The sequence below is a fragment of the Canis aureus genome, chromosome 21 (genome assembly GCF_053574225.1).
Source record: "Canis aureus isolate CA01 chromosome 21, VMU_Caureus_v.1.0, whole genome shotgun sequence".
Classification (NCBI taxonomy): domain Eukaryota; kingdom Metazoa; phylum Chordata; class Mammalia; order Carnivora; family Canidae; genus Canis; species Canis aureus.
The window spans coordinates 87,974-103,681 of NC_135631.1; the positions used below are offsets into that span (position 1 = coordinate 87,974).

A 15,708-nucleotide genomic window follows, 5' to 3' on the forward strand; every position below is an offset into this window, starting at 1 on the left:
GTCATCTCCTGGATTTTTTTAGAGCAGAACTGATACAGCATTCAGGAGCATTTCAAACTCTCGAAATGACATTTGAAAGCATTCAAATGAATGCAAGTAGCTGCATAAAGTAAACACTAAAAAGTGAGATTAACTATTGCTATGCTTTATGAGCCCTTTCATGTTTTTCTTCTAGCACCATGGTAATAATAAAACTTAATTGTAGCAGCCTTGGCAGTTTAAAAACAGCACATATGTATTTCCACATTTGATTCTTCCTCCAAATAGCACCATGGAGAAATATTGTTCTACAGATATGAAACTGGGGATTCAGAATTCAGATTTCACTTGCTGAAAACAAATAGTAAATACTGGGTCAGAAGTAGATCACAGCTTTTTTCACTACATCATCTAGTCTGTTAAACATTCTCAATTGCTGTTCTGGAAAATAAAAATCATTATGTTTCTAAAGTAAATTAGAAATTTACACAATTGTGTTACATTTAACACAAATGACTTGTGTTAGAGGTAAGAGTTCTTACACAAGAAAAAAAAAGCAACTATTTGTGGCATTACCATGAAAGTCTCTTACTGTGAACTGTCAGAGAAAAATGTTAAATTTACATGACTCTCATTGATTTAAAATGTAACATAAAAATACTAGAAGAAAAAAGAAATGGTGTTTTCAGTTATGATAATAAAGGAAGTAATTTTCTTTTGTGTCTGGTAATTGCATTGGAAAACATTTAAAAAAATAAGTACAACTCAAACTTAATTAGATCTTTGAAGAAGTAGAGGAAAGAGGAGATTCATTCTGAGGATCAGCTTCATCTTTGCTTCTTTCACAGAGATCAAAAGATTGTTATTTGAGGGATCCCTGGGTGGCGCAGCGGTTTGGCGCCTGCCTTTGGCCCAGGGCGCGATCCTGGAGACCCGGGATCGAATCCCACGTCGGGCTCCCGGTGCATGGAGCCTGCTTCTCCCTCTGCCTGTGTCTCTGCCTCTCTCTCTCTCTCTATGTGACTATCATAAATAAATAAAATTAAAAAAAAATTTAAAAAAAAAAGATTGTTATTTGAGAGGGAAAAGCAGAATTCCATTAGGACTGAGATGAAGGATGCTGGGAGCAGAGTAGCTGCCTTCTCAGTACTTCCTAATTGGGTATCCTGTCTCCAACAAGATACTCTTAAATGATTCTTCAAAATCTTAATTCCAGTAATTAAGCCATTTAGACGTGGGAAGGATGTTAAACAGAGTCCAATAAGAGCAACAGGATTCAAAGTCACTGCAAATGACTAGAGTGGCAAAGAGATGAAGAGATTGGAAAACAGGAAACTTTTTCCCTGACTCTCTAAAGTTAACCTGCAGTGCCTCAAATGAGTTCATTTATCATTCATGGGCCAGATAATAGGTCTCAGTGTGGAGGCTGAGAAAATTAAGGCCATTCCACTTTAAGTTCAGCGTTAGCACACGTCCAGCCATCCCAGGCCCCTGTGAATAAGAGCTGAAATTTACATTACTTCAGTTACAGGAAAAAAAAAAAAAAGCTTACAGCTTAACGCCCTGGAAAGCCCCATATTAGAATGAGAACAGAGCTCAATGCCCTTGAAAGCCCCATATCAGAATGTAAACAGAACTTGAGAAATTCCCCCCCCCCCCCACTTCTGGAGGTCCCCCAGACCAACCCATAAAACTAAGCTGAAAACCACCTCGGGGTCCAAGTCCCTGCCCTGCTGTGTCGGGTGTACTTGGACACAAGCTCCAGCTTGTAAATAAACCCTCGTGTGTTTGGTGGTGTGGTCGGCTCCTTGGTGGTTTCTTGGATACGTAATCTTGGGCACAACATTTGGGGACTCGTCTGGGATCCGAGAAACCCCCAGGACCCCATCTGGAGGGTTTCACGCGTGGTGAGTGCGCTCAACTTTTTCCACCTTTTGCGCGCATATTCTCTGAGAGCTCTAACCTGTAGGAATTCCAATCTGTATTGGGTCAGCATTGGCTTAGGAGGACGCGCTGATGGGCCATGGACGGGGGTCTTGAGGAGACGTCCCTTGCCCCCGCCTGGAGGACAGAGTCCTTATCAGTAAGGAGGACGGAATCCTCGTCTGTACGGAGGGCTGACTGCCAGCCCTTCGGGTTACTTTCTGTTTTTGTCTCTGCGGCCACATTGGAATGTTTGTCTGTGTTGTTGGGTCCTTGTTAATCGTCTTTATTGTCTGTGTCTTGGTGCGGATTGTGGACATAATGGGGGAGACAGAAACCACTCCCCTGTCTCTTATGCTCTCCCATTTCTCGGATGTTAGGGAAAGAGCTCGTATTCTGAGCATAGACATACAGAGAGAGAGATTCCAAATTTATTGCATATCAGAATGGCCAACCTTTGACATGGGATGGTCCTGAGAAGGAACTTTTCACCTACCTATTATGTTACAGGTTAAGGCCCTGATCAGGGACAAACCGGACGGCCGCTTTGGCCAGGTGCCCTATACCTGATCTGGCAGGACATGATCGAGAATCCCCCTCCTTGGCTAAAACCATTTTTACCCCCCAAAGCAAGACCCACCGAGATTCTAGCCTTGCGGAAAGCCGAGAAGGAGACCGACTCCACTCCCCAAGCGCCCCTTTATCCGGTCTTCCAGGATTCCTCCCCGGAGGACCTGATTCTCCCACCGCCCTACCAGGCACCCCCTCCTCCTTCTGCCCCTCCATTAGAGGCACGGGGGGGGGGCGCTGCAGAAGGGGCGCCACCCCTCCCTGACCAGGGAGTCCCTGTGCACGGGCCAGCAGCAGGGACACGCGGACACACCTCCAAATGCGGGGCTGGTGGACTCCACCGCCCTTCCTCTCCGAGCCATGGGGCCCCCCGATGAGACTGGCGGACAGCTAATGTTATATTGGCCATTCTCCACCAGTGATTTATATAATTGGAAAACCCATGATGCAAAGTTCTCTGATAATCCGAGAGATCTAATCGGGCTTTTAGATACTGTTCTCTTTACCCACCAGCCTACTTGGGATGACTGCCAACAGCTCTTGAAGGTTTTCTTCACCACTGAAGAGAGAGAACGAATTCAGGTGGAAGCCCGGAAGTCTGTTCTGGGAGAGGACAGACAGCCGACTCAGAACCTAGACCTCATAAATGCTGCCTTCCCTTTATCCCGCCCCACCTGGGACTACAACTCAGCTGAAGGTAAGGAGAGACTCCGGGTCCACCGCCAGAATCTAGTGGCAGGTCTCCAGGCTGCCGCGCGCAAGCCTACCAATCTGGCCAAGGTCTATGATGTGAGAGAGGGTAAGGATGAGAGTCCAGCAGCCTTCTTAGAATCATAGAGGCTTTTAGGCCGTACGCCCCTATGAACCCAGAAGCCCCGGAAACAAAGGCCGCAATTATCATGGCTTTTGTTAACCAGGCCGCTCCGGACATTAAAAAAAAAATTGGAAAGAGTAGAGAGACTGGGAGAGAAGAGCTTGCAGGACTTAGTGATAGTAGCAGAACGAGTCTATAATAATAAAGAAAGTCCGGAAGAAAAACAAACCAAACTAAGTGACCAGCAGACCCAGAACCTGGCCAAGATCCTGCTGGCTACAACCATGGATGATCCACGGGAAAGACGGAAGCACCTCAAGAAGGACACCTTCAGGGACAGGTAAGGAGGATGGCCCTGGTCCCCGTCGGGAGCACCCTAAGCTGAACAAAAACCAATGTGCTTATTGCAAAGAAGAGGGCCACTGGGTGAAAGGCTGTCTTAACAAAAAACCTAAGGCCCCTGCCAAGATCTTGGAGATGGAGGACCTGGACAACTAGGGGAGTCAGGGTTCGGCACCCCTCCCCGAGCCCAGGGTAACTCTCAGAGTGGAGGGGCAACCTGTTGAATTCCTAGTGGACACTGGGGCACAACATTCGGCTTTATTACAACCCCAAGGGAAATTGGCAAGCAAGACTTCATGGGTGCAAGGGGCCACGGGCACCAAACAGTACTCAGGGACCACCCAAAGAACTGTGGACTTGGCACGGGCCGAGTCTTTCTAGCACACTAGACAACTTCTCATCAATAACTGACATTTAGTACATTTGTTGTTGTAAACAAAGAAATTTCAGCTCAGAAAAATGTGAAGAAAAAATGTGAAGAAAATTTCTGAGTGATCCTAGAGTAATGGTTTTGAGAATTATTAAAAGGTTCTTAAATACAGTATTAGGGCTTTTTGTGGTTTAGATGTATTTTTTACATTTATGATTCTATTAAAGTTTTAAAAGTTTTTCAAAGTAGTTTTATCAATTTCTATTCCAAGCAACAGTGTATGAGAGTTCCAGTTGTTCCATATCTTACCAACACTTAGGGTTTTCACATTTTACTTACTTACTTAATTTATTTTTATTATTATTTTTTACTTTTTTTAATACACATACACATATTGCTGGGCTTGGCTTGACATCTTATTCAGTATTTTTGTTTCTAGTGTTTATAAGTGAAGTTAGACTATATTAATTAATCTTTTCTTAATTTGATCATTTATTTCCGCCATTCCACTTTGTGCATATTCTTCCTTTTTTCTAGTTTCTTATATTGAAAACTTAGATTCACACAGATTCAATCTCTGTATTTGTGTATTTATGTGTGTATATACATATGTATGTGTGTATATATTTATGTATTACATACATCTTAATATATTAATATTTATATTATATATCAATCGTATATCCTATATATTTTTATTAATATTTACTTTTTACTCTACTATGTATATTAATATGTAATATAGTTAATATATAAATATTGGCTCTATTACTATCAGGCAAAATAGATCTTAAGATAGAATTATTTTCTGAAGAAGTTAAAGTTCTAACAATATATATTTAATATATGTACTATATATGTAATATATAATACATATAATATATAAGCTAACATATAAGAGATTATATATATATATTAATGACATAAGTATATCATATATCTATATCCTGTTACTTATATAACATGCATTTAATATATGTACATTAATTATATATTAGATTATATAAGTCTATAATATATAAGTTTAAGATCTAAAGATATGTATCTAATATATATGCAAATAAATATTAGAATTATATATGAAAGATATTTGATTATATATTCGACTATAATTTTACATTTATATGTAATTTAATATATAATAATCATGTTATTATATGATATATAATTGATATATATTATTTTTCTATGCACTATATATTAATATACTATATAATTTATATTTTCTGCATAATCTGCCCAGATACTTGAGATTCTTTCTCAACACATTAAGTTTCTGTGCTTATGCTACTGTGTTTTGTCTTGATTACTTAAAAAAACAAAACCCAGAAGTTCTTACTTCTGAGACAGCTAAGATTGCTTATAGTTACCCTAACTTCTTATGTTTATTTATAAATATTGTGTTGTCGTTTCAATTAGCAAGAAACCAAGCTACAACCATTCATTGTTCTCAGGTATTTACGTTAAAAGTCAAGTGACCAATCTCTTTTGCTAATGCTTTTGAATTTGTCTTCTCAAAGCCAGCCACAAAATTTAGAAAAAACAAGGGTAAATGAATGAACAAATCCAAGATATCTTTTTAAACTATTTTGTTTTCTTACCTTACAAACAGTAACAGTGGTAAATACTACTAGAAATAATCTTTTTTGCATGTGTATTCTATTTCATTATTAGCTCCATACTATCATAAAAGCTATGAGAGAAGAATTATGAAATCAGACAAGTTTCAACTTTATTGGTTGTTACATTCTGGTAAAAATGTTATTAATCTAAATATATTTCTGAGATTATATACTTTATAGAAAAGTACTCATATATCACACACAGCATGTTACTATCCTAAAGGAAAACTGATATAATCCTTATATAACATTTGTATATCATATCCAAAAATAGGGTTTTACTTTCCTCCATTCTGATGTTGTTGGTTACTGATATAATTAACCATAATGATTCATCCTTATCCTCAACAGGTAATACTGATTTCCTTTCCTGCTTGCCCAAAAACTCTGACATGAGGCAGAGGCCAAACACTGTTTTTTATAAGGTAGGGCAGTTTCAGAGCCTCATGAAAAGGACTGTACCAGGAACTCTAATAATGCCTCAAGAAATGGACTCAAAATATAGCACAGAAGCAGCAGCTTTTTTTTTTGTTTTTTTTTTTTTTTAGATTTTACTTATTTATTCATGAGAGACACACATAGAGAGGCAGAGACATAGACAGAAGGAGAAGCAGGCTCCCTGCGGGGAACCCCTTGTGGGACCCGGTCCGGGACTCTGGGAGTCAAACGCAGATGCTCAACCACTGGACCACCTAGGCATCCCATGATTTCCTGATATCACAACTTGTGCTGGGGGTGTAGGGATCTTCAGGAGACTTCTCCAAGAACAAAAGAGCTGATGGGTGCAACTGCATTCCCCTACCCCTGAGCCTGTATATCTGGACACCTGCAGGATTCAGCATGAATACTCTCCATTTAGCTTGCTAACACTTCATGCCTCACCCCAGAATTCTCCTGTGGACCTGTCCACTTCAACACACCCTCAGCAGGAGTCAATCTAAAGCTGTGTCACAAGACTGACAGTGTGCAAGCAGCCCTAACAGGGACTAGCACCACTTCACAATGACTCCTGCCCTGGGGAGAGGGAAAGAAACCACACATACCAGTTTGACTGCAGCCCCAGCAGGAGGCTAGGGCCAGACATCTGTTCTGACCATAAGCTCCACCCATTAACAGCTTTGCAGGGGACAACGTAGGGAGCCTGCCCTGCAGTTCAGTGAGACTGAAGCTCTGGAAAACTGCTGGTCTGAGTAAACTCAAGCCCAAGGTGAGCCCCAGACTGACCTATTAACAACACAGAGACCAAGCCTAGCCACAACAGGCAAAGAGAACCATTGCAGATGACTGGACTAAAGACAAATACAAGTGAGCCACAATAGTAGGGCACAGACAACCCACATAGGAGACACTTGTGAAGCATCAAGTTCTGGGGAACAGGGGACACTGCATTGCAAGGCACAACAGGACCTCTTTTTCAAAAGGTCACTATCGTTAAGAGCAGGATATGTAGCTGACATTCCAAACACACAGAATCAGACACAGAGAATTAGATAAAATAAGGAGATAGAGGAATATGTCCCAAATAAAAGAACAGTACAGTATCAAAACAAGAGAGCTAAATGAAATGCAGATAATATGCCTGGTAGAGAATTTAAAGTAATAGTCATAGAGACACTCACTAAATTTGAGAAAAGAGTGGAGAACCTCCATGGGACACTCAGCAAAGAGAGAACATAAAAAAGAACCAGTCAGAGATGGAGAACTCAATAACTGAAGTTAAAAACACATTGGATAGAAGAGAGGAAACAGAACTCAAGGAAGCAGAAGAATGAGGTCAGTGACCTGGCAGGCAGAGTAACAGAAAGCAATCGAGCTGAATAAGAGGGAGAAAAAAATAATAAAAAAATGAAAATAGATTTAGGGAACTCACAACACCATCAAGCATAATAATATTTGCATAATAGGAATCGCAGAAGAAAGAGAAAAGGGGGTAGAAAATGTATTTGAAGATATAATAGCTGAAGGCTTCCCAAATCTGAGGAAGGAAACAGAAATCCAGATTTAAGAGGTACAGAGCACCCCCAACAAAATCAACCCAAGGAGGTCCACACCAGACACACAGCAATTAAAAACGGCAAAATGTAGTGGGAAAAAGAATTTTAAAAGCAGCAAGAGAAAAGAAAATAGTCACAAACAAGGGAAACCCCATAACACTAGAAGCTGATTTTAACAAAAATTTTGTGGTCCAGAAGGGAGTGACAATATATATATTAAGTGCTGAAAAAAACATCTGCAACCACGAATATTCTAACCAACAAGGTTATCATTCAGAATAAAAAGAGAGAAATCGTTTCCCAAACAAAAGTTAAGGGAATTCATCACAGCTAAACCAACCTTACAAGGAATGTTAAAGGGGAGGCTTTGAGTGAAAAAGAAAGACCATAAGCAGGAGTAAGAAAAGTAAGAAGCAAAAAGCAGTGAGTCTACAAAAACTAGTCAAGGGATTCATGAAATAAAAAGATGTAAAGTATGTCACCATACACATTAAATGTTTTGGAGAGAGTAAAAATTAAGTGCTTTTAGAATGGATTCAAACTTAAGGGGACCATCAACTTAATATAGACTGCTTTTTGCATAAGATGTTATACGTAAACCTGATGGTAACCACAAATCAAAAACTGGCAACACATATGCAAAAAATAAAGAGAAATTAATCCAAGTAATCCACTAAAGAAATCAGCAAACTGTGAGAGAAGAATGTTCTCTCTGTACCTACTTTTTTGAGGGTTTTTATCATGAATGTATGTTGTACTGTCAAACACATTGCATCTACTGACATTATTATTATTATTTTTTTAAGATTTTTATTTATTTATTTATGAGAGACACAGAGAGAAAGAGAGAGGCAGAGAGACAGGCAGAGGGAGAAGCGGGCTCCATGCAGGGAGCCCAACGTGGGACTTGATCCTGGGTCTTTAGGACCACGCCTTAGGCTGAAGGTAGCTCTAAACCGCTGAGCCACCCGGGCTGCCCTATTACTTTTTTAAAGATTTTTATTTATTTATTTATTTATTTATTTATTTATTTATTTATTTATTTATTCATTCATTCATTCATGACAGACACAGAGAGAGAGAGATGCAGAGGCACAGGCAGAGGGAGAAGCAGGCTCCATGCAAGGAGCCTGACATGCGACTCGACCCCAGGTCTCCAGCATCATGCCCTGGGCTGAAGGCAGCGCTAAACTGCTGAGCCACCCAGGCTGCCCTCTACTGAAATTAATACATAGGTTTTATCCTTTCTTTTATTGATGTGATGTATGGTATTGATTGATATGTGAATATTAAACCACCACTGCATCCCAGGAATAATATCCTACTTGATAATGGTGAATGATTTTTTAATGTATTGTTGGATTCTGTTTGCTAATATTTTGTTAAGGATTTTGGCATCTATATTCATCAGAAAAAATGAATGGCCTGTAGTTCTCTTTCTTTTTCTTTTTCTTTCTTTTTTTTTTTTTTTTTTTTTTTTTTTGGTAGTGTCTTTATCTGGTTTTGGTAGTAGGTTAATAATGGCCTCATAAAATGAACTTGGAAGCTTTTCTTCCTTTCTTTTTTGGAACAGTTTGAGAAGAACAGGTATTAAGTCTTTAATGTTTGATAGAATTTGCCTGTGAAGCCATCTGGCCCTGGGCTTTTATTCAAACCCAGACCTTTTACCAAAGTCCTTGCTCTTAACCTGTATCATATACATAGACAAGCATATGCTGTGGATAGCAAGATATAAATGTTGTGAGACAGAAGAATATTCAAGCTTCACCCTTCGCATTCATATCTTCATCCAAGTCCATCATACTTTTTTTTTTTTTTTAAAGATTTTATTTATTTATTCATGATAGACACACAGAGAGAAAGAGAGAGGCAGAGACACAGGCAGAAGGAGAAGCAGGCTCCATGCAGGGAGCCAGACGTGGGGCTCGATCCCAGGTCTCCAGGATCAGGCCCTGGGCTGAAGGTGGCGCTAAACCGCTGAGCCACCCAGGAATCCCCCAAGTCCATCATACTTAAATGAAAAGGCCCCATTTCACATATTTGAGGATCTTCTGGGGCTTCTTATCAGTAAAATTTTCCTACGATGGTGGAGTTTTTTTTTTTAATCAAAAGAAGAAGTTAGAAATGGAAATGATAGTGAATAGTTTTCCCTCTCTGTCTAGACAAATGCATTTCTCTTAACAGCTCTCTTGAATCTTGGTGAAGATAGAGACTCTAGAATGAGTAAAACTGGTACTCTTCCCAACACCTGCTCTCACTGTATGAGGACTAGGGATAATCAGAGAAGTAGATCTTAATATGCATCACATGCTTCACTAGACTGGCATTGTTCCAGACAAATAAATTACTTGACTACAGAAAGGGCAGTTATATTGAAATTTCAACTAAACAGTAACAACGATAATGGGAAAAAATAACAATATTAATAACTATGGATTTGTGGGCTTACTAAATTGTTCAGAAATGTGAGGTCCACAACTCTGATGTGTCTGCTGTCCAATGCTTGATTTGTGGTATAGATCAAAAACTTTTCCCTGGGTGGCTCAGTTGGTTAAGCATCTGCCTTTGGCTCAGGTCATGATCCCAAGACCCTGGAATGGAGCCCCACATCAGGCTCTCTGCTCAGTGGGGAACCTGTTTCTCCCTCTCCCCCTGCTTACCGCTCCCCCAATTTGTGCTCTGTCTCTGTGTCAAATAAGTAAATAAAATCTTTTTTAAAAAATTTTCTCGGGGGATCCCTGGGTGGCTCAGTGGTTTAGCACCTGCCTTTGGCCCAGGGCATGATCCTGGAGACCCCAGGATCGAGTTCCACATCAAGTTCCCTACATGGAGCCTGCTTCTCCCTCTGCCTGTGTCTCTGCTTCTCTCTCTCTCTGTCTCTCATGAATAAATAAATAAATCTTAAAAAAAAAGCTTTTCCCTGAAAAATCATGTGAAATTTACATACAGTGAAATTCACAGAACCCAATTTTTTATTGTCCATTTGGTCAGGGACTAATTGCCATATTAAAATCACCCTCTGTCAGCTATTTTTTTTTCTAATGTATATTGGTTTCTTATTTAATCAGACTTATACATTTTATTTCCATTGAATATGGAATTCTAATTCCTTATTATTTAACCTTAACTCAAATCTTACCCTCTCTTTTAATAAATTAGGAATACTAGTAAAATATTATTTCTAATTATCAGTACATTCCTCTCTCTTCTTTCATCTGACAGGTGAGACATACAATCACTCAATCTTCATGCAAAGATATATGATGATGTAATACAGATTTTACAGAATACTGTGTATGTTATTTCTATTACGTAATTCATTTTAGTGTTTCCATCCATCAAAATATAGCATTCATATGAAATTTCTCTAATAATTTTTTGCCTCTTATGTACAGACATATATATATGAAGTAACTGTCTTACAACATGTAATAGGTTGACTTATTTATTTGTATGTGAGGATTTATACAGTGATTTGTCTCCAAAGAGCAACTGAAATAATTTTTAAAAATGGAAAACATAAAAATTTTAATGTGAAGACTACAGGGAAGGCTTTAATTAAGGAGAAGCCTGACATATTTTCCTGATAATGACAACACAGACATTGTTAAATTTCTTTGCGAGGACAATGAGAAAAAAGATAGGAAGGTGCTTTTATAAAGTCATTGTTATTATTACTCAAGTCAATGAGTTGTTAAGTACAAGCTTAATTATGACCTATGTTCATCATCTTGATACTTAATAATGCACCAGATGCACTTTTCCTGCTTTGTCAATTGCCTGATCAGTTGACTGAGTGTTCCCTGCCAAATGTGACTGTCTTCAATCTCCAGAGGAGATAGTTGGTTTACCCACATCTAGACTTCATCATTTTCTTCTCAAAATATTTTTTTCCCTGAGAAAGGTTCCATCAGAAATTAGGTCGGAAATTTGTTGTTTACTCACCACATCTTAGGTCAGAAGAAACAAAGGACACAATATCTCATCTTGATAAATGATTGAGATATGTCAGATGACATACTAATTTTAAAAGTTAAACAGTTATTTTTGACCTGGAGTCTTTCCAGAAGATTCACTAGCTGCAGGAGCTAATGAAATGATTGTATCCTACATAGGTACAGCAAAGGAGCACAACTAATTGAAATGCTGTTCTGCAACTAACAATTCCTTGAAAGTCTTCCATTTATTTCTCAGAAAATATGAGCTCAAATTGAATAAAAAATTGTATTTTTTTAAAGATAGAGATTATAAAAAGGAGTAATGTAGAATCTTATAAATGGAAAGATATAAATAATTATTTTAAATTCTAAACTATCCTTTTGCTAATGAAGAATACATTTCTCCAATTTTCAAAGAGTAAAAATTGATATTAAATTCCAATTTACTTACCAATTGAATTATCCTTCAGCTACTTCATGTACTCATTATTTTTTATCTTTGGTTTTCATAGGAAAATTTAGATCACAGTTTACATAAAACAACAACCTTACAATTTTTTGTTTTGTTTTGCTTTAGTTAGGTATTCTTTACTCAAAACTCAAGAGTTAGTGGTCAGTATTGTACTGACAAATATGGCCACACACACACACACACACACACACACACACACCCCTACAACTTGAAAACTGAGCTTCTGTAAGGCCCCTTAGCCATCTGTCCATAGAAGAAATCAGTAATTTGATAGGCTTTGTCTTATAGACTGACCATCTGCAATCCTGGTAACACTACTTAAGCTCTGAGATACCAGTGGGATATTTGTTCAAATGTACTTTATCAGGTCATCCAGTGTTTCATGTTTTCAACTATTTTAAAAGTAAATAAAAGGGAAACCTTGGCTATATTGGGAAAATTTTCTTTTATTTTTTATTGGTGTTCAATTTACTAACATACAGAATAACCCCCAGTGCCCGTCACCCATTCACTCCCACCCCCCGCCCTCCTCCCCTTCTACCACCCCTAGTTCGTTTCCCAGAGTTAGCAGTCTTTACGTTCTGTCTCCCTTTCTGATATTTCCCACACATTTCTTCTCCCTTTCCTTATATTCCCTTTCACTATTATTTATATTCCCCAAATGAATGAGAACATATAATGTTTGTCCTTCTCCGACTGACTTACTTCACTCAGCATAATACCCTCCAGTTCCATCCACGTTGAAGCAAATGGTGGGTATTTGTCATTTCTAATAGCTGAGTAATATTCCATTGTATACATAAACCACATCTTCTTTATCCATTCATCTTTCGTTGGACACCGAGGCTCCTTCCACAGTTTGGCTATCGTGGCCATTGCTGCTATAAACATCGGGGTGCAGGTGTCCCGGCGTTTCATTGCATTTGTATCTTTGGGGTAAATCCCCAACAGTGCAATTGCTGGGTCGTAGGGCAGGTATATTTTTAACTCTTTGAGGAACCTCCACACAGTTTTCCAGAGTGGCTGCACCAGCTCACATTCTTTTCAAGCAGAATGATCCAAGTAAACACTTCTGAAGATTATATCTGGATGCATACAATTTGACATTGTGCATTTCTACAAAAATGTGAGATTAGTTGAAATATCAATCAACAAATAGGGATTATGAAAAGTCACTTTCAACAAATACATAAGTTGACTTTGATATAGTCACACAATTAATAGAATTTTGGATAAAATATTAAATAATTTTAGATCTTTAAAATTAACATAAATTAACATAATTACTTATAGTAAATTTAATCCCAGAGCTGAAATAAGGTTGCCTATGCCAGGCTATCAAATATATAGCTAGCACAAGCAGAATGTGGTAGAGAACAAAATTAAAAGATAACTTCATAAAGAGTTCCATGGCAAAAGTCATTTCTACAAATTGTAAAAAGAACTATTAGTTTCTTCTTATAAATATATGGTAAGAATATTTACTTCATTTAAATTATGAAAGGCCACCCATTCATGAAGGCTATCCATCAAATATTTAATTCAGTATAAGGCATATTTTACAAAGGTACATTTTATGTCTAATATCCAATTCAATATTACAAAAATGCCTTAGTGTCCCTCAACCTTATAAACTTCATATTCAAGAATGAATCTGATGTCACTGTTTGTTCTTCATAAAAACAAGAAACACAGATAGTTCAAATAACCCAAACTTGCTTCTTCTAATATTAGGTCTTATAGAATCACTGCAGCAATTATGGCTACAATAATCCTGCTAACTATAGAGAGTTACCATGGGCTAGCAGATACCTATATCCAGTAGATAATGTAGAGAAGAGCAGAGAGTAAACACCTATTCTTCAGGATCAGTGCTCACTAACCCTGGAGTCCTTCCTAGCAATTCTCCGACCTCTTCCACTCTACATCTGGCCTTCTTTACTTGTCTCTAACCTAAGCCAAATTCCCTGGAGGTTACTCTTTGTCTCCTTAAATCTTTTACATACAGCTCTCTCCTTCAACTAGATTCCTTATTGAACTCTCTTGTCTTGGCCATCTTGCCCAAATGCCAGTAAACTCGCAGGATGATAGTCTGTGTCTTGTCTCTCCTCCTAGATTTGAAGTTCCTCCAGGGGTATACATGGTATTTTATGCTTCACTGTGATACTCTACAAAGTATTTTGATAATTTGATAATTAAACAGTAAGTTTACATTAAGTTGATCCTAGGGCCATCCAGTTTCAACATAAAATTCATCGGACTGGATCAGAGTCAGATTTTAATTTACATGGTTTATTGGAGTTGGCTGTCTGAAGAGTTGTGTGGATAAAGACTGAACAGCAGTATCTGCTGTGTGTGTAGGACGTGAGAATGATAACACACACATATTTGTGATCTTAGCATGAATTCAATGCAATGAGTTGCAGCTTCTCATCTAAATGTTTTCAAAAGATTTTGCAGAAGTTATCTTGGATGAACTTTTATAACAAATATGTGCTCTTGGTCATGCTCTGTTTCAGTATTGGTCAAATGAGTATTTATTTATTTCCTTTAGACCGATGGGGTCAGACTCTGTCCAGGAGTCTGGAAAATGCTCTGGGCATAGCACAAAATGAATGCTTTCTTTTGGGATGCAGGCTTTTAGGATTGCATAATACTATTCTTTATAAAAATTACCCCACTCCCAATTTGTAACGATAGGCCATGTAAAATGATATTCAGCCTCCACAAAAGACTGACTCTCCATGGTTCCAGACTTTAGTAGTAACAACCATAACAATGAGAATTTCCTGATTCAGAATAAAGTGTTCTAATTTTCAGAGTAAAAATTAATATTAAATTCCATATTTTCTTACCAAGTGAATCACTCTTCCACTACTTTAGGTGCTCATCATTGTTTTATTAATTCCTTGCTTCAAGTTTCATTTTATCATATTAAATAGCAATTATTGACGTTTTTATGACTTCTAATAAAACTGGAGGCCAAAGCAAGTGGACTCACTTGCAAAAATTCTGAAAGTAAAATCAGTAGTATTTCACCCTTTCAGAACTTCCTAATCCCAGATACACTAAAGGAATCTGAGTGTCACTCACTAAATGTGAGGCTTGGGCTCTTATCTCTCCATCTCACATCCTCCAGCTGCACCAACAGTTAAAGCCAATCTTGATAAAAGTTCTTTATTACTGTGTTCTCATTACAAAACACCATACTCTACACAAAAAGCTAAGAAGTCAGGCAAGCAAAAAAAAAAAAAAAAGTCAGCCAAGTTACCATTTGCCTTTCATCACTGTCTTAAATCTTGGAAGTTTAGATTTCAGAAGACCAAACAGTACTCCATTTGGAATTATAAAGCATTATGAAACCAACTCCATTACCTAGGAAAATAAAAGCTAATGTGATAATTGCCTACCTGTGCCAAATGACTACAGGTGCCTTAATTTCACTCAATTTATGTTTAGGACCTCTCAGCTGCTATTTCTCAAGAGTTGCTGAGAAACAGTTTTTACTAAATCTACAGAGCATTTTTTAAAAGGTGTAATTTTCCTCCTACAACATAGAATATAAAGAAGCTAGCTAATCAAAATCAGGTTCTTTACTAATGTAAAAGTGATACAAACAATATTAAACATAAGAAGTTTTATTCTTGGAGAAAAACTTATAGAAAAACAAAAACATAAAAAGTA

At 37.9% G+C, this 15,708-nt stretch overlaps 1 long non-coding RNA gene across 4 annotated transcripts in view; it reads right to left on the minus strand.

Moving 5' to 3' along the window:
* LOC144292092 (uncharacterized) overlaps window positions 1-15,708 on the minus strand; it is a 77,665-nt gene that overhangs the window by 17,824 nt on the left and 44,133 nt on the right. The window contains exon 3 of one of the 4 annotated variants that reach the window (XR_013359605.1): window positions 12,577-13,140. The exons of the other annotated variants lie outside the window; for them this stretch is intronic. This is a non-coding gene — a long non-coding RNA (uncharacterized LOC144292092). Of the gene's footprint in view, window positions 1-12,576; window positions 13,141-15,708 lie in introns of those variants that run through there. 4 annotated transcript variants of the gene reach the window in all.